Source organism: Loxodonta africana, chromosome 17 (genome assembly GCF_030014295.1).
Source record: "Loxodonta africana isolate mLoxAfr1 chromosome 17, mLoxAfr1.hap2, whole genome shotgun sequence".
Taxonomy (NCBI): Eukaryota; Metazoa; Chordata; class Mammalia; order Proboscidea; family Elephantidae; genus Loxodonta; species Loxodonta africana.
The window spans coordinates 8,842,807-8,868,619 of record NC_087358.1 but is presented as its reverse complement, the minus strand read 5'-3'; the positions used below and the strand labels follow the sequence as shown (position 1 = coordinate 8,868,619).

Sequence of the window (25,813 nt, the reverse complement as noted above, 5' to 3'; positions counted from 1 at the left end):
AGCAAGGAAACACTTGTGTGTAGCTTGTTTATTCCTTAGGTGACCAGCCACCTGGTTTAACTGTGACTGATAGGTCTCCCGGTACATGGGACTTTCAGTATTAACTCTGGGCAAGTTTTAGGCAAACTAGAACAAGTTGCCCACATTACTTACTTACCTGATTGTCCATCTGTAGTCCAGAAATATATAGTTCCACATTGTGAAAAGTTTTATGAAGAAACAGAACAGTATGCTGTGAAAGTGAGCTGCAGTAGAGAACTGACATAGACTGATTGGGTGGACAATGTCTCTGATTTAAGCTGTGTCCTGAAACATGAGAGGGTCAATAAGTTTAGCTCCCACCTTTGTTTCTCATTGACATTTGATCTTAGGAAAGTTACTTAATCTTCTCTACTGTAGTTTCTTCATCTGTAGTAATGAGTAATAATCATACCTACTTGTACTTTGTCATAACATACCATATAAAATAATGCATACAAGATACTTAAAAGATTTCCTAGTATTGATTTCTAATTTCATTCCATTGTGATAGTATACATACTAAGTATAATTTCAGTTCTTTTTAAATAAATGAGACTTATTTGATGGCCTAACATATGGTCTATCCTGGAGAATGAGCCATGTTTTCTTGAGAAGAATATATATTCTTCTTTTGCTGAGTGGAGTGTTCTATAGAGGTGTGTTAGGTCTAGTAGATTTATAGTGTTATTCAAGATTTCTTTTTCCTTGTTGATCATCTGCTAGTTGGCTTATCCATTTTTGAATGTGGGATTTTGAAGTCTCCAACTATTATTGCTGAATTGCGTATTTCCTGCTTCAATTCTGTCAGTTTTTGCTTCATGTATTTCCAGACTCTGTTGTTAGGTGCATATATGTTTATAATTGCTATAACTTATTGATTGACTCTTTTATGATAAAATGCCCTTATTTGCCTCTAATAACAATTTTTGTCTTAAAATCTATTTTTTAAGATATTAATAAAACCACGCCAGCCCTCTTTTGGTTACTGTCCGGATGATACATCTTTTTCCATCCTTTACATTCAACCCCTGTGTTCCTCTGAAAGTGTAACTCTTGTATGGTTAGATCCTGTTTTTTTTTTTTTTTTTTAATTCATTCTGCCATTTTCTTCCTCTTAATTGGAGGGTTAAATTAATTTACATCTATGTTCTATTTTTTAATGTTTAATATAATTAATTACTGATAAGGTAGGATTTATGTTTGCCAGACTAACACAGACTAGGAAAAAGGACCAGTGATCTACTTCTGAAAAGAATTAGCCAGTGAAAACCTTATGAATAGCACCAGAACATTGTCTGATATAGTGCCAGAAGACGAGCCCCTCAGGATGGAAGGCACTCAGAATACAACTGGGGAAGGGCTGCCTCCTCAGAGTAGTTGTTGTCGTTGTTGTTAGGTGCAGACAAGTCGGCTCTGACTCATAGCGACCCTGTGCACAATAGAACGAAACACTGCCCGGTCCTGCCCCGTCCTTACAATCGTCGTTATGCTTGAGCCCATTGTTGCGGCACTGTGTCAATCCACCTCGCTGAGGGTTTTCCTCTTTTCCGCTGACCCTGTACTTTGCCAAGCATGATGTCCTTCTCCAGAGACCGATCCCTCCTGACAACATGTCCAAAGTATGTAAGACGGAGTCTCACCATCCTTGCTTCTAAGGAGTATTCTGGCTGTACTTTTTCCAAAACAGATTTATTCTTTCTTCTGGTAGTCCATAGTATATTGAATATTCTTTGCCAACACCACAATTCAAAGGCATCAATTCTTCTTCGGTCTTCCGTATTCATTCTCCAGCTTTCACATGCATATGATGTGATTGAAAATACCATGGCTTGGGTCAGGAGCACCTTAGTCTTCAAGGTGACATCTCTGCTCTTCATCACTTTAAAGAGGTCCTTTGAAGCAGATTTACCCAATGCAGTGCGTCTTTTGATTTCTTGACTGCTGCTTCCATGGCTGTTGATTCTGGATCCAAGTAAAATGAAATCCTTGACAACTTCAATCTCTTCTCCGTTTATCATGATGCTGCTCATTGGTCCAGTTGTGTGGATTTTTGTTTTCTTTATGTTGAGGTCCAATCCATACTGAAGGCTGTGGTCTTTAATCTTCATTAGTAAGTGCTTCAAGTCCTCTTCACTTTCAGCAAGCAAGGTTGTGTCATCTGCATAACAGAGGTTGTTAATGAGTCTTCCTCCAATCTTGATGCCCCGTTCTTCTTCATATAGTCCAGCCTCTCGTATTATTTGCTCAGCATACAGATTGAATAGGTGTGGTGAAAGAATACAACCCTGATGCACACCTTTCCTGACTTTAAACCAATCAGTATCCCCTTGTTCTGTCCAAACAACTGCCTCTTAATCTATGTAAAGGTTCCTCACGAGCACAATTAAGTGTTCTGGAATTCCCATTCTCCGAAATGTTATCCATAATTTGTTATGATGCACACAGTCGAATGCCTTTGCATAGTCAATAAAACACAGGTAAACATCCTTCTGGTATTCTCTGCTTTTAGCCAGGATCCATCTGACATCAGCAATGATATCCCTGCTTCCACGTCCTCTTCTGAAACCAGCCTGAATTTCTGGCAGTTCCCTGTCGATATACTGCTACAGCCATTTTTGAATGATCGTCATCAAAATTTTGCTCGTGTGTGATATTAATGATATTTTTCTATAATTTCCACATTTGGTTGGATCACCTTTCTTGGGAATAGGCATAAATATGGATCTCTTCCAGTCAGTTGGCCAGGAAGCTGTCTTCCATATTTCTTGGCATAGACGAATGAGCATCTCCAGCACTGCATCTTTTTGTTGAAACATCTCAATTGATATTCCATCAATTCCTGGAGCCTTGTTTTTCACCAATGCCTTCAGAGCAGCTTGGATTTCTTCCTTCAGTGCCATCGGTTCCTGACCATATGCTACTTCTTGAAATGGTTGAATATCGACTAATTCTTTTTGCTATAATGACTGTGTGTTCCTTCCATCTTCTTTTGATGCTTCCTGCGTCATTTAATATTTTCCCTACGGAATCCTTCTCTATTGCAACTCGAGGCTTGAATTTTTTCTTCAGTTCTTTCAGCTTGAGAAACACTGAGCGTGTTCTTCCCTTTCGATTTGCCATCTCCAGCTCTTTGCACATGTCATTATAATACTTTACTTTGTCTTCTTGAGAAGCCCTTTGAAATCTTCTGTTCAGTTCTTTTACTTCATCAATTCTTCCTTTTGCTTTAGCTGCTCGATGTTCGAGAGCAAGTTTCAGAGTCTCCTAAGACATCCATCTTGGTTTTTGCTTTCTTTCCTGTCTTTTCAGTGACCTCTTGGTTTCTTCATGTATGATGTCCTTGATGTCATTCCACAACTAGTCCGATCTTCAGTCACCAGTGCTCAATGCATGAAATCTATTCTTGAGATGGTCTCTAAATTCAGGTGGGATATAGTAAAGGTCATATTTGGCTCTCGTGGACATGCTCTGATTTTCTTCAGTTTCAGCTTGAACTTGTATATGATCAATTCATGGTGTGTTCCACAGTCAGCCCCACGCCTTGTTCTGACTGATGATATTGAGCTTTTCCATCATCTCTTTCTGCAGATGTAGTCGATTTGATTTCTGTGTGCTCCATCTGGCGAGGTCCATGTGTATAAAAAAAAAAAAATTTTTTTTTTTTTTATCGCTGTTTATGTTGGTGAAAGAAGGTATTTGCAATGAAGACTTTGTTGGTCTTGCAAAATTCTATCATTCAATCTCTGGCATTGTTTCTATCACCAAGGCCATATTTTCCAACTACTGATCCTTCTTCTTTGTTTCCAACTTTCGCATCAGGGTAGAGTCACCCTAAATGACATGGGTGGAGTCAGGCTTTCGGGACTTTCCTTTGCTGATGTGGAATGACTCCAAATGAGAAGAAACAGTTGCAAATATTCATTAATAATTGGAACCTGGAATGTATGAAGTATGAATCTATGAAAATTGGAAATTTTCAGAAATGAAATGGAACACATAAAGATCAGTATCCTAGGCATTAGTGAGCTGAAATGGACTGGTATTGGTCATTTTGAATCAGACAATCATATGGTTTACTATGCCAGGAATGACAACTTGAAGAGGAATGGCATTGCATTCATCATCAAAAAGAACATTTCAGATTTATCCTGAAGTACACCATCAGTGATAGGATAATATCCATATGCCTGCAAAGTTAATATGACAGTTATTCAAATTTATGCACCAACCACTAAGGCCAAAGGTGAAGAAATTGAAGATTTTTACCAACTTCTGCAGTCTGAAATTGATTCAACATGCAACAGGATGCATTGATAATTACTGGTGATTGGAACGTGAAAGTTGGAAACAAAGAAGAAGGATTGGTAGTTGGAAAATATGGCCTTCGTTATAGAAATGATGCCTGAGATAACCAAAAAAAAAAACCAAACCCAGTGTAGTCGAGTCGATTCTGATTCATAGCGACCCTATAGGACAGAGTAGAACTGCCCCATAGAGTTTCCAAGGAGCGCCTGGCAGATTCAAACTGCCGACCCTTTGGTTAGCAGCTGTAGCACTTAACCCACTAAGCCACAAGGGTTTCCACAGGGTCATAGAATTTTGCAAGAGCAACGACTTCTTCATTGCCACACTTTTTTTCACCAACATAAATGGCGACTATACACATGGACCTCACCAGATGAAATACACAGGAATCAAATTTACTACGTCTGTGGAAAGAGACGATGAAAAAGCTCAATGTCATCAGTCAGAACAAGGCCAGGGGCCGCCTGCAGATCAGACTATCAGTTACTCATATGCAAGTTCAAGTTGAAAAAGAAGAAAATCAGAACAAGTCCATGAGAGCCAAAGTTCCACCTTGAGTATATCCCACCTGAGTTTAGAGACCATCTCAAGAATAGATTTGATGCACTGAATGCTAATGACTGAAGACTAGATGAGTTGTGGAATGACATCAAGGACATCATACATGAAGAAAGCAAGGGGTCATTAAAAAGCTGGAGAGAAAGAAAAGACCTAAATGGATGTCAGAAAAGACCGTGAAACTTACTCTTGAATGTGGAGTAGCTAAAGCAAAAGGAAAACATGATGAAATAACAGAGCTGAACAGAAGATTTCGAAGGGTGGCTCAAGAAGACAAAGTATTATGATGACATGTGCAAAGACCTGCAGATAGAAAACCAGAAGAAAAGAATACACTCAGCATTTCTCAAGCTGAAAGAATTGAAAAAAAATTCAAGCTTCAAGTTGCAATACTGAGGATTCTACTGGGAAAATATTAAACAATGAAGGAAGCATCAAAAGAAGATGGAAGGAATACGTAAATACACTATACCAGAAAGAAATGGTCGATGTTAAACCATTTCAGGAGGTAAGATATGATGAGGAACCAATGGTACTGAAGGAAGAAGTCCAAGTTGCATTGAAGGCATTGGCGAAAAACAAGGCTCCAGGAATTGACAGAATACCAATTGAGATGTTTCAACAATCAGATGCAGTGCTAGAAGTGCTCATTTATCTATGCCAAAAAATTTGAAAGACAGCTACCTGGCCAACTGACTGGAAGATATCCACATTTATACCTATTCCCAAGAAAGGATCAAAACAAATGTGGAAATTATGGAACCATATCATTAATATCACATGCAAGCAAAATTTTGTTGAAGATTATTCAAAAGTGGCTGCAGCAACACATTGACAGGGGACTACCTGAAATTCAGGCCAGATTCAGAAGAGGACATGGAACTAGGGATATCATTGCTGATATCAGATGTAACCTGGCTGAAAGCAGAGAATACCAGAAAGATGTTTGCCTCTGTTTTATTGACTGTGCTAAGGCACTGGACTGTGTGGATCATAACAAATTATGGGTAACATTGCAGAAATGGGAATTCCAGAACACTTCATTGTGCTCATGAGGAGTCTGTACATGGATCAAGAGGCAGTCATTTGAACAGAACAGGGATGCTGCATGGTTTAAAGTCAGGAAAGGTGCGTGTCGGGATTGTATCCTTTCACCATACCTATTCAATCTGTATGCTGATCAAATAATCTGAGAAGGTGGACTATATGAAGAAGAATGGCACATCAGGATTGGAGGAAGTCATTAACCTGCTTATGCCAATGACACAACCTTGTTTGTTGAAACTGAATAGAATTTGAAGCACTTACTGATGAAGATCAAAGACCACAGCCATCAGTATCGAACACCTCAAAATAAAGAAAACAAAAATCCTCACAATGGGACCAACAAGGAACATCATGATAAATGGAGAAAAGACTGAAGTTGTCAAGAATTTCATTTTACTTGGATCCACAATCAACACCTATGGAAGCAGGAGTCAAGAAATCAAAAGAGGCATTGCATTGGGCAAATTGGCTGCAAAAGACCTCTTTAATGTGTTGAAAAGCAAAGACCTAAGACTAAGGTGCCCTGACCCAAGCCATGGTGTTTTCAATCACCTTATATGCATACGAATGCTGGACAATAAATAAGGAAGACTGAAGAAGAATTGAAACCTTCGAATTGTGGTGTTGGCAAAGAATATTGGACTGCCAAAAGAATGAACAAATGTGTCTTGGAAGAAGTACAATCAGAACACTCCTTAGATGCAAGGATGGCAAGGCTATGTCTCACCTACTTAGAACATGTTGTCAGGAGGGATCAATGCCTGGTGAAGGACATCATGCTTGGTAAAACAGAGGGTCAGCAAAAAAGAGGAAGACCCGCAACTACATGGATTGGCGCAGTGGCTGTAACAATGGGCTCAAGCATAGCAACAATTGTGAGGATGGCGCAGGACTGAGCAGTGTTTTATTCTGTTGTGTGTAGGGTCACTATGAGTCGGACCCTACTGGAGGGCACCTAACAGCAATCACAACATGTTATTTTTTTCCTATATGCCTTATTTGTTCTTCTTTATCACCAGTATTGTATTCTTTTGTGTTACGTAGATATTTTTCTAGTGTACCACTTTAATTCCTTTGTAATTTCTTTTACTATATCTTAGAGTTATTTACATAGTGATTGCCTTGGGATTACAATTAACATCTTACTTTATAAGAGTATAGTTTGGAGTAATAGCAATGTAATTTCAATAGTGTGCAAATACTTTTTTTTTTTTTTCTGTATAGCATCACTGGAAACCCTGGTAGCATAGTGGTTAAGAGCTATGGCTGCTAACCAAAAGGTCAGCAGTTCGAATCCACCAGGCGTCCTTTTAAACTGTGTGGGGCAGTTCTACTCTGTCCTGTAGGGTCGCTATGAGTCGGAATCAACTCAACGGCAACAGGTTTGTTTTTTTTGTTTTTTTATAGCATCATTTGTACCTACTCTTTTGAGCTGTTATTATCATCTTTATTTATTACATCTTTATCTGTTTTGTGTCCAAGAATACAGGTTTATAATTGTTGCCTTATATAATAGTCTTTTAAATAAGATAGGAGAAAAAAAGGAGTTATGAAAAAAAAAACCCATCTATACTGTCTTTTATATTTACCTGTGTAGTTACCTTTACCAGTGCTCTTTGTTTCTTCATGTAGATTTGAGTTACTGTCTAGTGTCCTTTCATCTCAATCCGAAGAACTCACTATAGTGTTTCTTGTAGGGCAGGTATGCAAGCAACAAATTTTCTCAGTTTTTGCTTATCTAGAGAGATCTTAATTTCTACTTAATTTCTGAAGGGCGGTTTTGCAGGACATAGAAATCTTGTACGATGTTCTTTTTCAGCACTTTGAATATGTCATCCACTCCTTTCTGACACCCATGTTTTCTGATGAGAATCAGCTGTTAATATTATTGAGGATCTCTCTTACCTAATAAGTCTCTTCCTTTTTGCTACTTTCAAGATTCTCTTTGTCTTTTGACAGCTCAATTTTGATGTGTCTAGGTCCATACTTTATTCTACTTGAAGCTTGTTAGACTTCTTTTACTTTATTCTACTTGAAGTTTGTTAAACTTCTTAGAAGTAGATTAATGTTTTTCATCAATTATGGGAAGTTTTTGGTCATTATTTCTTCAAATATTCTTTCTGCCTCTTTCTCCTACTCTTTGTAGTAAGTTCAACACCTGACCTTCCTCAAGGACGGTTTCTATTGATTTTTTTTTTTTTTTCTTGTAAATGGACCATACTCTCTCATTTCTTATTGGGGCTCATAATTTTTGTTGAAAACTGAACATTTTAAGTAATATAATGTGGCAACTCCTAAAATCCTCTCTCCACCCACGGTTTGTTGCTATTTGTTTTCTTAGTGACTTTTCTGAAATAATCCTACATAATCTGTATTCTTTATTGTGTGTGGTCACTAAAGTAGCTGCCCATTATTTTCGAGGCCAGCTAATGATTAGAGAAAGACTTACTAAAATTCCTGGGACAAAAACTATCGCAGTCTTTGCTAAGGTTTCCATGTGTGTATTGGGACACTTTCAACATTCAGCTAGGCAGCTTATTTATAGTCTTCACTTTCTGCTTGCACAGGGCCCAAAGGTTAGCCAGAGATGAGAATTTAAGGCTTTCTTCTCTCTTCCTGAGCATGCACACAACTCTGGACCACCCTACACATTTAAATGGACTTCTAGATTCCCAGAAATTCCCATGTTGTAGCTTTCTAACTTAGCTTTCTAAAGTCTTCTATGGACTTCTCCCTCCCCATCTTTTTCTCTTGAGCTTTTTGGTTAGCCTATTGTTTATGCCAACTTTTATTCACCATCTCAGGCAGTCAGAGTGTTAAACAATTGCCTCTGAATTTTGTTTGTAAACACCCCTCAGAAAAAGACATCTCACACTGGGTGAGGTTCAGGTCAAGTAAAGATAGCCTTGTAAGTGTGGACTTTCTATAGTATAGGAACCACTATACAGGCAAAGTAATGACAATTTTTTCACAATGGGGCTTTGTAAGAGCTCCAACCCAAAGGAGCCCTTGTGGCACAGTTGTTAAGTGCTGGCTGCTAATCCTAAGGTCGGCAGTTCAAAGCCACCAGCTGTTAATCGAGAGAAATATGTGCCAGCCTGCTTCCATAAAGATTACAACCTTGGAAACCACATGGAGCAGCTCTGCTCTGTCCTATAGGGTCTCTGTGAGTCGGAATTGACTCAATGACAATGGGTTTGGTTTGGTTTAGTGGCTACCTGGCTGCTACTTTTAAATGGGTTTGTGGGCTACCACATTGCTGAGGAGGAGAGGAATAGGAACAGGGCAAGTTAAAGCACCGTTAAGCTTGCTCTTCCTAATGAAATTTAGCTGTTTTGTTTTTCTTGTTTGGGTTTGTTTTGTTTTTAATAACTGCTCTTTGAATTACTGCAAGCCTTTGATTAATTTCCAGACTTCCAAAAAAGTTAACTCTGCCAGTGTTCTCATTGCTTTTGTGGAAAAGAGGCTTTTTGGATGTTCTTACAGACATTTTCACTCCTGTCTAAGGAAAAACTCAACGAATGGCTTCTGTTTATTGTTATTAGCACAACAACCTCATGAGATGAACATTAGTATAATCTTATTACAAATGATAATGAAGCAAAAAATAAGTAAAATGTTTGATGCCTATAGCCTCCTTTTCCTGCGTGTTCCCATCAAAGTCCATGGTCACAAACAGGTATTAAACGATTATTTCCTATAGATTTGGGGTCATATGTCAGCACTCACAGAGAAGTCTGTACTAGGTCAAAATGTGTCTTTATTCTCTATTAAAAGAATTTGAAGCATCAATGAGAGATGTAGAATGCTGTGTTTCAAGATGGAGAAGCCCTTAAAATCCTTGAAATAGCACCATATGGGCAGGAGACCTTGGTTTTGGTAGTAGGTTTGGCTTAGAGTCCACCATTTCCTGAGGGCAAGGAAACCTGCCAAAGCTCCTGTGAGATGCTTAGGGTGCTGCCTCAGGGGTGTGGAACGCAGAGAGTAGAAGCAGCCTAGGAAGTTGATGGACATTCTTGGTGGAATGTGGTAAAGGTTGACTTCAGAACATGTAGCCAGTGAACTCAAAGTAGGATGTGAAAATCAATATCAGAAGCCCTTGTCTGACCCTTAGGATTAGGCATGTTACGGGGGTAACTTACTGAAGAAGACAAAATGATCAAACTCTCTTTTTCCCTTGTGGTATAGCAAATAGACAAACCATGCTTCAGAAAATAAACCTCCGGAAATGGTTTTCTCCTATGGATCTTTCTGCAGACATGGCAAGCTTTTATAATAGTAATTAATTTAAAGATGAGCTCCACAAAAATTCTGTTTTAGGTAAAGGAAATAATCTGTTTTGTAACCTACATCAGTCCTGTACCAGAGATATTAACTGTTCAAACTCTAAAATGTGTCATCTGATCACTAGTGATAAACTATGAAGAAATTCAGGTATTTAAGTACATTTTTTAAAAAGTTTTGAAAAGAAATACATGTTCAATAGGGTTCCTGGCATCAGGACATGGGTTAACCCTGCAGCTTCCCACTGCTTGTAATACTCTCACAGTACTAGGAGATGCAGGACTGAAGAGATGGAAAATTCAGCATCGTTGCAGGTATATCCTAAAAGCAACTGTGTCCTTGTTGGCTTTTCTGGATTAGTGCTATATTTTCTTTTTGTTTTGTTTCAGAAGGGAGAGAAAAACCTGCTGCTAACCTGGTGTTGACTTTTATCACCTTAGATCTATAGATCATATGACTTGATAATTGGTCTTATAAATAAAGCAGACCCATAGTCTGAGTGACTGTGTAAAAGATATTTTTTTAATTTTTATTGTGCTTTAAGTGAAAGTTTACAAACCAAGTCAGTCTCATACAGAAACATACATACACCTTGCTATTTACTCCTAGTTCTCTCCCTCTAATGAGACATCACAATCCTTCCCTCTACTCTCTATTTTCATGTCCATTTGGCCATCTTCTGACCCCCTCTGCCCTCTCATCTCCTCTCCAGATGGGAGCTGTCCACATAGTCTTGTGTCTACTTGATCCAAGAAGCTCACTCTTCATCAGTATCATTTGCTATCCCCTAGTCCAGTTCAATCCCAGTCTGAAGAGTTGGCTTTGGGAATGGTTCCTGTCTTGGGCTAACAGAAGGTCTGGGGACCATGACCTCTGGGGTCCTTCTAGTCTCAGTCAGACCTGTGTAAAAGAATTTCTAAGAGTGAGAAAACAAATTTAACCTACACCTGTGATTCCGTTTGTCTACTGTTTGGTCCATGTTACTTCTCTATATATTTTACTTCGGTGAAATATAATATTGAGATGGAGGAGTCTGAACATGCATGAAAATCTACCTGTGTTTGATCTAATTGTATGCACTTTGGTTATAGTCTTCATAATGTCTGAAGAAAAATCAAACACATTTAGTAGAGAACATCACATAGTGTGGACACTATTGATAGTAATATACTTGTATTGAACTCTAGTCTTTTAGTTCGTAAATAATCATGTTTATGAATGATGGTCTTGATGGTTGGTTTTCAAATTAACTGCAATTCAGGGAAGAGAATTTGGACTCTATCTATGATTTTAAAGGGGATGAGATGCCAAAAAATTTGCCAAGGACAAATTCTGTTGTTCAGCCTGAAAATAGTTTATAAACAACAGACTAGTTCGTTTCTCCTCTGGTTCACTTTGCTCAATGATGGTCTCCATGGACCTAAGTGACCTTTCAAGTTTCTTCAAAATCTATGAATCTTGATTGGATGCTATTCCAAAAAAAAAAAAAGATTGTTATCAATAGTCAGGATGAAATTCAACAGACTCAGAAAGATGATCTCATAGCAGATAAAACTTAATATTTTTAGCGGTGTAAAGGAAAACATAAAAGAGTCTGTAATGAAAGCACTGGTTTAGAGGGTTGAAGAATAAGTAATGTAGCCATGGTATGCATCGTGATCATGAGCTGCTGACTTGGCGTTGACTGTGACAAGAGTCTCCGATTTATTGGATGCATGTCATTGGAATTTGCCCTTTCTTTTTATGTGTCTTTCCATGATGAATGCCAGTGCTGGGAAACGAAGAGCTCTTACCCTTTTCATACCTTGCTGGATGCTGGCGAACTTGCCAATTGATGCTTCTATAATTTTTGCCTCAAGGTCACCTGAGGGATAAAGTCATGCAAACAAGGTCATTATGCTGAAAGTTAATAGTTATTTCTTAAAAGGAAAATTCACAGAAAAGCTATGACACCGATGTTATAATTACTGTATGATGGAAAATGGATTAAGAGAATATTTTCTTTTAAAAATGTAATTTGTTTAAAATAAAATGGGATAAATAGCGCTTGGACAACTAAGGTCATTTGGTCTGCTCTCAGTAATTCAATTAGGGGAAATCTGAAAGTGATAAGTGCGTGGTAGGTGGGAGCTGTAAAAGCACTGGACTGTGAATAATTTGAGACTTTCTCATCCCTTTATGTGGATGAAAGTGGATCAATTATGTGAAGACGCAGGCCTCCGTATTGTCCTCATTTCATGTATGGGCCCTAAGGGAGATGGCACAAGGACCCCAAACCGGGAGACAGCTCTTTGCCTTTTGGAAGAGGTTCACTGTCTTTGCCTTGATTTTCAATCAGGGAAAAATACAATAACTGGCCCATTTTTTCTTATTTTTTTTTTCAAGCCATAATTTCAACTCCATATGAACATAGAGCTCTTTAGATTCAGAGCCTCCACTAGGGTGGACATTCAACTGCAATTTTAGAGAGAGATACAACCAGCTGAGATTTCCTAAGTGTACAGACCCAGTGAACATGTGGGTTAGGTCTTTAGTGCTGTTTCCACAGGGAATTCTCACATTTAGGTGGGCTTCTCTCCACCATTCAGCAGACACTAGGGGGTGGAATCTAAATTTAATTTAGCCTGAAGCAAATCTGCTAACAGTGTTCATATTTTTCAAATGAACAGAATACATGGTTTGACAGTTACAAATACATTTATAGGGACACTGAGGCTGTCCTGGAAATTCTAGCAATATGGTTACCACATGCATGCGGTGCGTCAAAGCTAAATAGAGCTTTTAAAAATCGTATCGAATGCCTGGCTAGGAAACCCTGGTGATGCAGTGGTTGAGAGCTATGGCTGCTAACCAAAAGGCCAGCAGTTCAAATCCACCAGGTGCTCCTTGGAAACTCTATGGGGCAGTTCTACTCTGTCCTATAAGGTTGCTCTGAGTTGGAATCTACTTGATGGCAATGAGTTTTGGGTTTTTTTTCTTTTTTTAATACCTGGTTATCCTTAATACAAGTTATATCTAAATAATGAAGAATTAACCATACTCTTTTTGTTCAGCCCATCATCAATGAAGTTCAACTGCACAAAGGAAACGCAAATTGGATGCACCCACCGTTTCTTAGTGGATTTTTTAGTATTAGTGTGTGTAAGAGCCCTGTGACTGTGCATTTTGATGCCTTGTGCCAAATGCCAGCTAATGGATTTTTATTTATTTTTCTAGTAAATCTGGAAGACCACCATTGCCCCTTTGGAAAATCCAAATGGCGTATGTGTTGGAACATGTCAATTTCATCATGACATTTTATTTCAAGGAAAACTGAAAGTGGGTAAAATTCTTAAAAATTCAAGCTGAAATCCTTACAGCAATATGAAAAACAGCTTGCTATTCTCTGAGAGACTAAAAGGAAAAGTTCTTGTCTGGACCTGACATATTTTCATTTTATAGAAAAAGAGTAGGAAAAAGGAAAGAAGAGATACTTTGCAAAGGTAGTAAAATGATCGTAGTTTGAAAAAAAAAATTCTGGAATTTAGCTTCTTACTTGCCTTTCTTCACTTTGGAATCTGAGCCCTATAATGTAGGCATTTATCCATATTCTGACTTTAGTTTTCTCCTTTATATCACCGTATTTCCTCACCTTCTCCATGGCTTTAATTGTCACCTCCCTACATAGATTATTTCTCAAAATACATTTTCACAAATGTTTGTTTTGACCTTTAGTTCCACATTTCCAGCTGCCACTAAGTGTAGTGATTTCAAGTTTTGGTAGCTCAAACTTGGCCATCATAGGAGTATTTGCACCAGGGAAACTGGCAAATTTTACAGATTATACTTCCTTGCAAGTCAATTGTTAAATATTTCCCAGTGTACCATTGGTTGTCACCTGAATGTAATAGTTACACCTCCAACACAACATGTATAAGGTGGAACTGATTTGTCTAACCAGACATTTCTCACCACACTCAGATGGTCTACATGACTTCCCTTGGGAACATCACCATTATTCCACTTACTCGATTAATGTTGACTATCTCTGGCCCCAGTCCTTGGGCCTCTTTACCAGATTTACATATAATCCATTGGTAATCATCTTAGTTATCTAGTGCTGCTGTAACAGAAATACCATAAGTGGACAGCTTTAACAAACAGTTTAGGAGGCTAGAAGTCTGAATTCAGGGCACCAGCTCCAGGGGAAGGCTTTCTGTTCCTGTTGGCTCTGAGGAAAGGTCCTTCTCATCAGTTTTCCCGTGGTCTAGGAGAGTCTCGGAAACCCTGGTGGTGTAGTGGTTAAATGGTACGACTGCTAACCAAAGGGTCAGCAGTTCGAATCCACCAGGTGCTCCTTGGAAACTCTATGGGGCAGTTCTATTCTACTCTGTCCTATAGGGTCGTTATGAGTCGGAATCGACTTGACGGCACTGGGTTTGGTTTTCTTTTAGGAGAGTCTCAGTATACAGACCCTGGGTCCAAAGGATGCACTCTGCACCTGGCTCTGCTTTCTTGATAGTAGGAGGTCCCTCTCCTCTCCACTAGCTTCTCTTTTTTATATTTCAAAAAAGATTGATTCAACATACAACCTAATCCTGTAGATCAAGTTCTGCCTCATTAATATAACTGCCTCTAATCCTGTTTTTGAAATCCTGGTGGCATAGTGGTTAAGAGCTATGGCTGCTAACCAAAAGGTCGGCAGTTCAAATCCACGAGGCGCTCCTTGGAAACCCTACGGGGCAGTTTTACTCTGTCCTGTAGGATCGCTATGAGTTGGAATCGACTTGATGGCAATGTTTTTCTTTTTCTTTTTTTTTTTTAATCCTGCCTCATTCATATCATAGAGGTAGGATTTACAACACATGGGAAAATTATATCAGATCACAAAATGGTGGACAACCACACAGTACTGGGAATTGTGGCTTAGCCGAGTTGACACACATTTTGGGGGACATATTTCAATCCATAACAATAATTTTATTCTATTTCATGACTTTAAATACAGTTTATACGCAGAGCACTTCCCAGTTTAGATCTTTATCTCAGGCCTCTCTCTGGAACTGCAGGCTCCTGTCTCCAGTTTTCCTATTCAGCATCTTCACTTGGCTGTCTAAGAGATGACTTCAGCTAAACATTTCCTGAACAGGACTCCTGATCTTTATGGCAAATCCACTGCACCCATAGTCTTTCCCCATCTGAGTTTATAGCAGTTCCATCTTTCTAGTTTTTCAGGCCAGAAATCATTGAATTGTCCTTGACTTCTCTCTTTCTCCCACACTTGAAATCCAATTTGTTACAAAATCCTATTGGCTTTAGCCTCAAAATGTATCCTGATTCCTTTCCTTTCTTTGTCTTTCCTTTCTCTTCCCTCCATTCCTTTTTCTTCCCTTCTCTTCCTTCCCTTTCCTGTCCTCCCCTCCCTTCCTTTTCCCTTTTGTCGGCCTGTGTGTCTCTTCCTCATTTTCCCTCTTTAGGCTATGACTCTGCTTCAGTGTGCTAGGTATACAAACAAAAAGATGCTGATGGTTAAAATAACCGTTGTCACCCTGTATTGAATTGTTGATATACAGGTCTGTGGTTTGAAAACATCTCACCTATTTGTTCTTGATTGTACAGTGTGCTTCAGAACAAATTGTTTTCTATGTTTCTTTGAAAGGAAGATTGAATTCAGTAAAACAGGTGCTTAGTAATCTGTGATATGAATTATGGCTTCAGTCTTGTGTGTTGGGGGGGTGAGGTGGGGACTGAGTGTTCTGAAAATGTTGCAGTTAGCAAGAAGACTCATAGTTACTCTAAAGCTATAAATTTTAAAAGATGTTGCTGGGCTAGCTTCGATCTCATATTTGATTCATCTTTATATATGCAATCAAAACAAGCAGCATAGTGGAAGTGGAGAACGTTTCTTGTGATGTCACAAAATTCAAATCCCATTAAAATGATCATCAACGAATTGATGACCAAATTCTGATGCCTGACCATTTGCTCTGAAAGAAATTAGAAGTGCCTTTTTTTTTTTTCTTTTTAAATATCAGTTCTGTTTGAGTTCTTAAATTTCTGAAACCATTTTCTCAGATGGAGCAAAGGCAGGGGAACTTTATTACTCAGCTTAGTCTTCAACCACGAGGGAATTTCTGAGGACTGGAAAATCCCAGTTGTGTGCACCTGGTGTGTGTTTGATGCTTACCTCCTATTTCCTGCCAAAGAAACAGTGGTTGAATATTAGGCAAAGTGTACAATCTTTTGAATTTTTTTTTTTAATCACAGCTTCTCATATGTACATATATTCTCATGTGCACAGGGATGAGTCCCTGGAGAAGGACATCATGCTTGGCAAAGTATAGGGTCAGCGGAAAAGAGGAAGACCCTCAACGAGGTGGATTGACACAGTGGCTGCAACAATGAGCTCAAGCATAACAATGATTGTAAGGATGCTGCAGGACCGGGCAGTGTTTTGTTCTGGTGTGCATAGGGTCACTATGAGTCAGAAGCAACTGGACGGCCACTGAGTCGATTTTGACTCATAGCAACCCTATAGGACAGAGTAGAACTGCCCCATAGGTTTTCCGAGGAGTGGCTGGTAGATTCAAGCTGCCAACCTCTAGGTTAGCAGCCATAGCTCTTAACCAGTGCACCACCAAGGCTTATTGTTTCAAATAGGATATATATTATGTATATACACACACATATATGTATATATGTATGTATGTGTATATTATAATATATATGTGTATATATGTATATACACACACACATATATATGTATACACACACAAGTTGGAACCAACTCGATGGCAAGGGATTAGTTTTTGTTGTTTGATTTGAAACAAAAGAAATCTGCAGTAAGCCAGCCCCTTTTTGGTTTATTTTTAATCACCAATGTAAGAGTACTTAGCCCACCTTTACCTCTTACTTGTACCAGATGTGCCTCTTCCTAAAACCGTCATAATTACAAAAGAGCCTGGAGTTAACGTGTCTGAAGCAAGTATTGCATTTGACAAGGGCAGTACCATTTTTCCCCTCATGAGTTTATATTATGAGATGTTGAAGAAAGAAACTCTCCTGTTTCGATTGGTTCACCAGCAATTTTTCTCACTTTTAAGGTGTTTGTAAGTGGGAGAAAAAAATCACCTGAGCCCTCAGGACATTGTTGAGTTTATATTTTCTCTCTGCCAATATCCGTCAGTGGAGATCAAAATGAGATCTTAGTTGTTTATTTTATGCTTTTCAGCTAAACCAGACTTCTTCTAACACGCAACACGCTCATGAGGACAGGGAGCAGAGAAATTGTAAACCCCTGGCATCAGTCGTCGGCTTTCCTTGAGGTTAGACTAGGGGGCGCTTTCAGATCTGTTAGAGAATGCACTTCAGTCCAGTTCAATCAAGAATACCAAAGTGCTTGGAAGGCACAAAAGTATGGCTTGTCTTCAAAAGGGCGAACGCAAGAGGAAACATCATTGCTTCTGGAATTCGTACTCAGAACTTGTGGACTAGGCTGTTGGACTGTGGATTGCTGGTTTTCCTTTAGATTTTTCATTTGTATCCATCCCAAAATATTTAGTCTTCTTGGAAGCTTGTCATAAAAGGACTGGTGGTTCCGTTAGTGGACTGTTTGAAGCCTCTCTGAGATCTGTCAAGGGCTATCTCCAGGAAGAAAGTTCTGATGATATACTGAATGATGTCACTACGGTTAGTGATGAGGAACACTAGGCTTCTTTGATGAAGAACAAAACAAAACACTACCAAACGCCCACAGGTCTTGCCCCTTCCACACTAACCAGATGTACACTTGGCTCTTAGAACTTGGGGATGGCGTGGAAAGAAAGAAAGACAGACAGCTCTAACAGAAAGAGTAGATTTGTGTTTCCTAGCTCCGTTCACCTGTCAACCTTCATGACTTTCAGTCCTCTCTACATCTTCAGAAAGGGGAACCCCTCACCTCAAGAATGAAGGAGCACTGCCTGAGAGAGTTGGTGTTTGTGGTAAAAGATATCAGTCATTTTCATTGTTATTATGATTACCACAATGATAATTCAGAACCTGTGGTTGCCAAGAGGAAATTAGGTAATGTATAAAATGTAGCAACAGCTATAATCCCCTAGAGGGCTTCCAATTTAGACTAATATTTCTGTGCCTTTGTTTATCACCTAAGAGAATTATGGAGATTATCTTTGGCCTATCTTTGAAGAAGCATTATTAAAAATACTAATGTGATATGTTTTAAATGCAGAAAAAATACATTACCAGTAATGGGCCTAGATGCTGAGTTGAGCAGAGCAGACCACCAAAGCAATTTAGTATTTTACTCTCCAATAATGCTTTCCATCTATGATTTCTCAGGATGCTTTACGATATTCCAATTATGTAAGCTACCCTTTGTTCATTAAGAGAAAGCTCATTTTATTCCTACTACAAATCAAAAGTTCAGGTCAAGAAGTTATTAAATAGCAAACTCATCTTCAGGAAGGCTGAATAGAAATACATTTTTGGAACTAATGAAAGGATATTTCTGACCATTTTTCAAATCTCTGTTCACTGTGGTACTAGAGTAAGGGCCAGGGGACCGGAGAGGAGACGAGCCTAAAATATACCTTGTGGAATGGGTGTGTCTAGGACCAAAGCTTTTGGACTCAAGGACATGGCTGCAATAAAGCTTTCTCACTTGGACCAAGGCTCCACTCTGAGCCCCTTGTACCTGAAGTGGGAAAGGAGAAGGTGAGACAAAAGTGATGCCATAAGTGATCCTGGTAGCATAAGGGATCCTCCAACAAAGCGACTGAACTGAGAAACTAGGAGTGACGTTCCTGAGCTCCAAGCTTTAGGTAAACACTAAACTCTTAAATGCCATGGCAAACTGACTGGTTTAATGAGATTATACAGCAGACAGGCTCATGGTGTGGTAAAGGCATATTCAGTATGTCTCTCCATTGGATTCAGGTTGCCAAAACCTGGGTTTGTCATGGCCAAGTGGACTGGCTTCTTTTAATTGTGTGTGTGTGTGTCTGTGTGTGTGTGTTGGTAAAAGAGAAGGAGAGTAAGAGAGAGAGAGACAGAGATGGAGACAGATGGAGAGAGAGAGAGAATGCTTATGTCTCGTGAGTGCATTTTTTCTGGGACATACCTCAAATGGTAAAGCAAGAAATGGATAAAGTTTGAACCTAGCCAGCCCTAAAATTTCTTCAACTAAACTCAAACAAAAAAAGAAACATACTCTTTTCTTATTTTTGTTTATTACAAAAAAAAATAAAAATGATGAGGAATTGTGGAAGCTCTTATAGACACATGCAAACTCCCTGAGGGATCGAATTGCCGGACAGAGGGCTCTGGGGACCATGGTCTCGGGGAACATCTGGCTCAATTGGCATAACACAGTTTATAAAGGAAATGTTCTACATTCCATTTTGGTGAGTAGTGTCTGGGGTCCTAAAAGCCTGTGAGCGGCTATCTAAGATACTCCACTGGTCTTACAGGGGAGCAAGGAAGAGTGAAAAAACTGAAGATATAAGGGAAAGATTAGTCCAAAGGACTAATGAATCACAATCACCACAGCCTCTACCAGACTGAGTCCAGTACAACTAAGTAGTGCCCGGCTACCACCACTGACTGCTCTGACAGGGATCACAATAGAGGGTCCTGGACAGACTGGAGAAAAATGTAGAACAAAATTCTAACTCACAAAAAAAGACCAGACTTACTGGACTGACAGAGACTGGAGAAACCCTGAGTATGGCCCCCAAATACTCTGTTAGCTCAGTAATGAAGTCACTCCCAAGGTTTCCCTTCCGCCAAAGATTAGACAGGCCCATAAAACAAAACCAGACTAAAGGGGCACACCAGCCCAGGGGCAAGGACTAGAAGGCAGGAGGGGACAGGAAAGCTGGTAATAGGGAACCCAAGGTCGAGAAGGGAGAGCGTTGACATGTCGTGGTGTTGTTAGCCAATATCATAAAACAATATGTGTACTGTTTAATTAGAAGCGAGTTTGTTCCTTAAACCTTCATCTAAATTACAATAAAAAAATGAGAAATTAAAAAAAAAGAAATAAGACTTATTATCTTACTAACCTAGAATGCATTCACTTTTAAGATGCTAAGACTGGAACAAGTATGGCCAAGTGTATCCTGTCATCATTGTTTCAAATAAAATGTTTTCAAAGTTTGAAAAATGCTTGAGTACTGGCGGTTAAAGGATACTATTGGTTACTTCTGTAGAAAGAGCTTTGGTAAGGAAGCTGCTTATGTACCAGAAGTATTTAGTGGAATCTTCCAGAATGTTGCATGGTACTAGATGTGCAAAACAGAGGTGACGGGAGAGGGATGGGAGAGTGTCTACTCTAAAATTTGTTTTAACCAGTGAATATTGAGCATTAGAAATGGTAAACCAGACAGTTGTGAAGGGCAAGGCAGCACACAGTAACTAGAAGGCGGAGTCAGTCTTTAACCCAGCAAATCAGGTAGGAGGCCTTGGCCATAAGGAGGCACATTGAAACTGAAGGAATATCTGACGTGGCACTTACAACATTTCTGGCATTCCAGAATGTTCCATCGTGCCCCTTCCCAGGCTAAACTTATACTTTTAGAAGTAACCACAGTTATTATTCCTATCACCATTGATTAGTTTGGAGCTCTTTTAAATTTTTTTGGCCTGGATTCTCAACATTATGTCTGTGAGACTTATTCACATTGTTGCATGCATCGTTAATTTTTTTTTTTTCTTTTTGCTGTCTGCTATTCTATTCTATTAAATTTATTTAGCTATTCCATTAAGAAATATTTGGTTTTGTTTCCAGTTTCTGGCTATTATGAATAGTTTGTGGCTATTACGAATAATAATAATAGGGTCACTGTGAGTTGGAATTGACTTGATGGCAATGGGGTTTTTATTATGAATAGAGCTGCTATGGACATTCTTGTACATGTCTTTTGATGGGTATATGTACTTGTTTCTCTTGGGTATAAACCTAGGAGTGTGATTTCTGAATCACAGGGCAAACGTATATTCAGCGTTAGTAGATACTAACGAACAGCTTTCCACAGTTGTTTATACCAGCGTTCTCTTCCTCCAGCAAGATACGAACGTCCTAGTTACTCCGCATCCTTGCCAGTACGTGGTATCATCAGTCTTTTGAACCCAGCTATTTTAAATAGTATGTAGATGCATCGTGTTGTGAGATTAATTTGCATTACACTGATGATCGACTATATTGATTTTTGGTAATTTATAATTTTAATATTATCTTTTGTGAGTGACCATTTAAATCATTTGCCTATTCTAACAACTAGGTTTGTCTTTTCCCTATTAGTTTGTAGGAATTCTTGAGGATTCTAGATACAAGCTCTTTGTTGACTATGTGTATTATGAATATCTTCTCAGTCTGAGGATTATTTTTCCAGGCTCTTCGTGGGGACTTTTAATAAATTAAATTTAATGAGCTACAATTACCATTCTTATAAAAAATTTGAAAACAAATTTTTTGAAGGATATTGTTTTTGTGTCCTAATTAAAAACTAACTTTCTACCCTAAGGTATAAAGATATTCACTCTTTTCTTCGGGAAGTGTTATTTACTTATTTTTTTCACATTTAGGCGCATGGTCTATCTCAAGTTAGTTTACAGTATGCTGTGACATGATAGGGCAAGCTTCACTGTTTTCTCGTATAACCATCCAATTGTTCCAGAACCTTTTATTGAAAATAAGCCTTTTCCCTACTGAATTTTAGTGGCATCTTTGTCATAATCAATTGACAGTATACATGTGTGTATCTATTTCTGGACGGTCCTGTCTATATGCACTCTTTGTAACTTGGGGTTTTTTCCCCCACTTTGTATATCATGGCTGTATTTTCATGACACTAAATATTCAACATAATTCAGCTTTTAAGGGATAAATAAGATTTAATTTATAGGCATACTACAACTTACTTAATGCTTTGTGCCTTGTGAATACAATTATTAATTTTTTTATTAGGTATGCCTAATCATTATGAATTCTTTTTTCACACTAGTGCTGTAGGAATAACAAGACTATTAAATTTTTTAATCAAAAAATCCTCTATTGTATAGTGTGAAGTGCATTGATACAACATCAGAAGAATTCCAGTCAAGATTCTGCCTCTTGCTAACTGCACGTAATAGTTCTCGGCTGTACTTTGGGTACAATAATACTTACCTCTCAGAGTTATTACAAGGATAAACATATTAATGGACATAAAAGTGCTTTGAAAATTATAAATTGTTATGCAAAAATTTTCTTTGTTATTGATAAATAACAGAAGTGTGGCATACATGAAAACATTTTAATCTGTATTTGTTAATAGGAAATAGACCTTATCTAGGACAAGCCTGTAATTCAGAAGAGACCTTCAGTCCCCAGTAACTTTAAATTGTAGTACCTTCTTAAACATGGCTGCTTATTCTTTCACACCTATGTGTCCTGGCACAGACAAAAGATGGAACTAATATTCTCCTACCTCTCCATTTATGAGCTTCCAAATCCTTATTCTATGCCCTCATACAAAATCTCATTTTCCTTTGAGGACTGTATTATCAGGCTTATAGCACTACTTATTGCTACTGTTCCTGTTATCTGTATTTCCCCTAGGCACTTTAGCACATTTGTTGAACCGTGGTACATAACTCACAGTTTTCTCTCCCCCGCCTTTTATAGGTTGTTCAACTTGCCCAATGCATAGTACTTGGACTCTTCAAAACCAGAGTCCCCATCACCACTCTTAATCAAGAACCTACTGTTATGACTATTCCTTGTTCCGTGCTATCACATAGAATATTCTCACTACTGAAACATTGAATTTGAATATTTTCGTGTATGTCCACCACATTCTACCCTTCCGGCTCTTTTCCCTGCTTACACCTGCTACATCTGATCTTACTGCTTATCTCCATTTCCATCTGCAAGCTTCAAGTCTCAATATCAAAGTGTCTGAGGGCATTGGCTTCGCCACCAAAAGGACTTAATTTTGATTCTAACTCTGATGTTTATTAGTTGTGAGACATGGTCTCAATCTTAGGCTAATGGGACCAGCTGAAGATGGGGCTCAGCTGAGAGGGTCTGAGATGGCTGCTTGGCTAGTACAAGTTCAGAAATCTAACTGTGGAAGAGCTAAAACATGTACTTTTTTTTTTTTTTTCACTTTTCAGATATTCTTTAGATGCCTATGGTTTTAAAGATAGTTTTCAGAGAGATCTATGGAATTTTACTGGTACCGTTTCTGTGATATATTGAGATAACACATATGTAATAATTCATTTGTGGGTTTTGAATCCCTGACCTTTTACCCCCTGAGTTTTCTTCTTGAAGGAAATTTCAAATATGATAGCTTTATTTAGAAAACATGTGAATATCCAAGGGAGAGTTTACTTTCTGTCTTAGTCTGGGTTCTCTAAAACCAAAAAACCAAACCCGTTGCTGTCGAGTCGATTCTGACTCATAGCGACCTTACAGGACAGAGTAGAACTGCCCCACAGGGTTTCCAAGGAGCATCTGGTGGAGTCAACTGCCAACCTTTTGGTTAGCAGCCATAGTTCTTAACCACTACACCACCAGGGTTTTCCTGGCTTCTGTAGTGAAGAAAAACCAATGAAGCATATATAGATACATATATAGAGAAATTTACTTAAAGGAAATGTCTCACGCAATTGTGGGGGCTGGTAAGTCCTAAATCCATGAGTCAGGCAGCAGGCCAAAGGCTTCTTACAGTCCAAGAACTGGAGGTCAAGCAATGAGAAGAATGTAGGATTGAAAGAGAGCAAGCTTTTCCAGAACATCCATTTATACTACTGGGGGCAGGCCCCAAGGAACTTGCCCTTTCAGGTGATTGGCTACTCACATCAGATCACAAAATAGAAAATGATTACATAGTGTTTGCCAAACCACTAAGAACCATAGGCTAGTCAAGTTGATACAACACACAGCATTAATCATCCCGCTTGCCTTATTTCCACATTTGGAACCATCCTAAATCTATCATTGTTGGGTTAATCAAATAAATGATTGCCAGCTTTCAAGAGGAATTTCCTTGTGTTTTCTGTCATCTCCAGATGAGTCACGGCAGGTAGACAGGCTAGACAATATTGCAAAAATCAACGAAGGTGTCTCAGACATAAATTCAAAGAGCAGGAAAAATCATGAGAATGAACTTTCAGTAAATTTGCCGTGATGAAGTCAGAGAATTGTGCATTGTCTGCACATTACCAATTTCGGCAATGGCATTGCAGAAGGCTGGTCCTCTTAGACATCTCAGAATGATCTAAAGGAGGGATGATGACCTTAATATAGTGTGATGATCTGCCTAATGTGGACAAAGATTAGTCTGCCACTTCTCATTCCAGCGTGGTGCTCAAACATATCAACGATCATGAAGATGGCAGAGAACCGGTGACATTTTGTTCTGTTAGAGACAAGGTTCTTATGAGTAGGAGCCAACTTGACGGCAGCTAACAACAACTTTGGCTGAGTGCTTGATGCTGCCTGGGAGTTCTCTGTCTCTTGCTTAGTACCTTCTCCCGTTCTCTTCACTAACCATTTCAAGACTCTTCTCCCTTTTCTCAATCACTGTCACATATGAATGATACCTCTTACTCATCAGAGTTATCAGAGACTATAACATCTATCAAAGGCTCTCCATTGAATAGAGTTTCTCATCTACAACTTTCCTTCCAGCATCATTCCTGCCTCAGTGTCTGAACTGTTCCTTCTCCTTTTCATGGGGAATACTTACTCCCAAGCATTGGATCAAGCCCTTCAACTTCCTCGGAGACCTTAGTCCATATCTCTTTATTTCTCTACTGTACTTTCAGTTTGTCCATTTCTCTCTCCGTGTTCAACTTTCTCTCACTAATAAACAAAACTAAATAAAATTTTTTGCCAATCCAAAGTAATAGACATAAGAAAGTTAAAAAAAAAAAACAATAAAGCGTATTTCCTCTTCATTTTTTATTTATTCATTCATGCATTGATTTATTCAACTAATTTTTATTGAATGCCTACATTGTACCTAGCACCTTGCCGAGGGTTGGAGATACAATGGTCAGGAAGAAAGAAATGGCCCTTGCTCTAACGTAGCTTGCATTCTAACAGATACCAAGAAAAGCAATAATATTGAGCACCTACTGTATGCCAAAATCATAGTAACACTGCTTATTCAAAAATAAGGTACTTAAAAATAATTAGGAAAATAGTCAACTAATTTTAATTATTAATAAGTAAAGCAAAAGAAAAAATCAGAAGGTTAAAGATACATATAATAGAACTGTATTTAAAATGAATAGTGAAGAATGAATTGGGTTTAGCAGGCACTTTGGGAGCTTTAGAGTGAGAGAGGGGGGAAAGAATTCCAGCAGATAGGCCAAAATATACAAATGTCTTGAGGCTTTGGATTGTTGTTGTTGTTGTTAGGTGCTGTTGAGTCAGTTCCGACTCACAGCGACCCTATGCACAACAGAATGAAACACAGCCCGGTCCTGTGCCATCCTTACAATCGTTGTTATGCTTGAGCTCATTGTTGCAGCCACTGTGTCAATCCACCTTGTTGAGGGTCTTGCTCTTTTCCACTGACCCTGTACTCTGCCAAGCATGATGTCCTTCTCCAGGGACTGATCC

The 25,813-nt window shown here is 38.7% G+C and overlaps 1 protein-coding gene and 1 pseudogene across 1 annotated transcript in view; both read left to right on the top strand.

Moving 5' to 3' along the window:
• HS6ST3 (heparan sulfate 6-O-sulfotransferase 3) overlaps positions 1-25,813 on the top strand; it is an 854,579-nt gene that overhangs the window by 619,916 nt on the left and 208,850 nt on the right. The window lies entirely within an intron of this gene.
• Positions 4,746-24,652, top strand: LOC104845852 (ubiquitin-conjugating enzyme E2 variant 3-like; annotated as a pseudogene).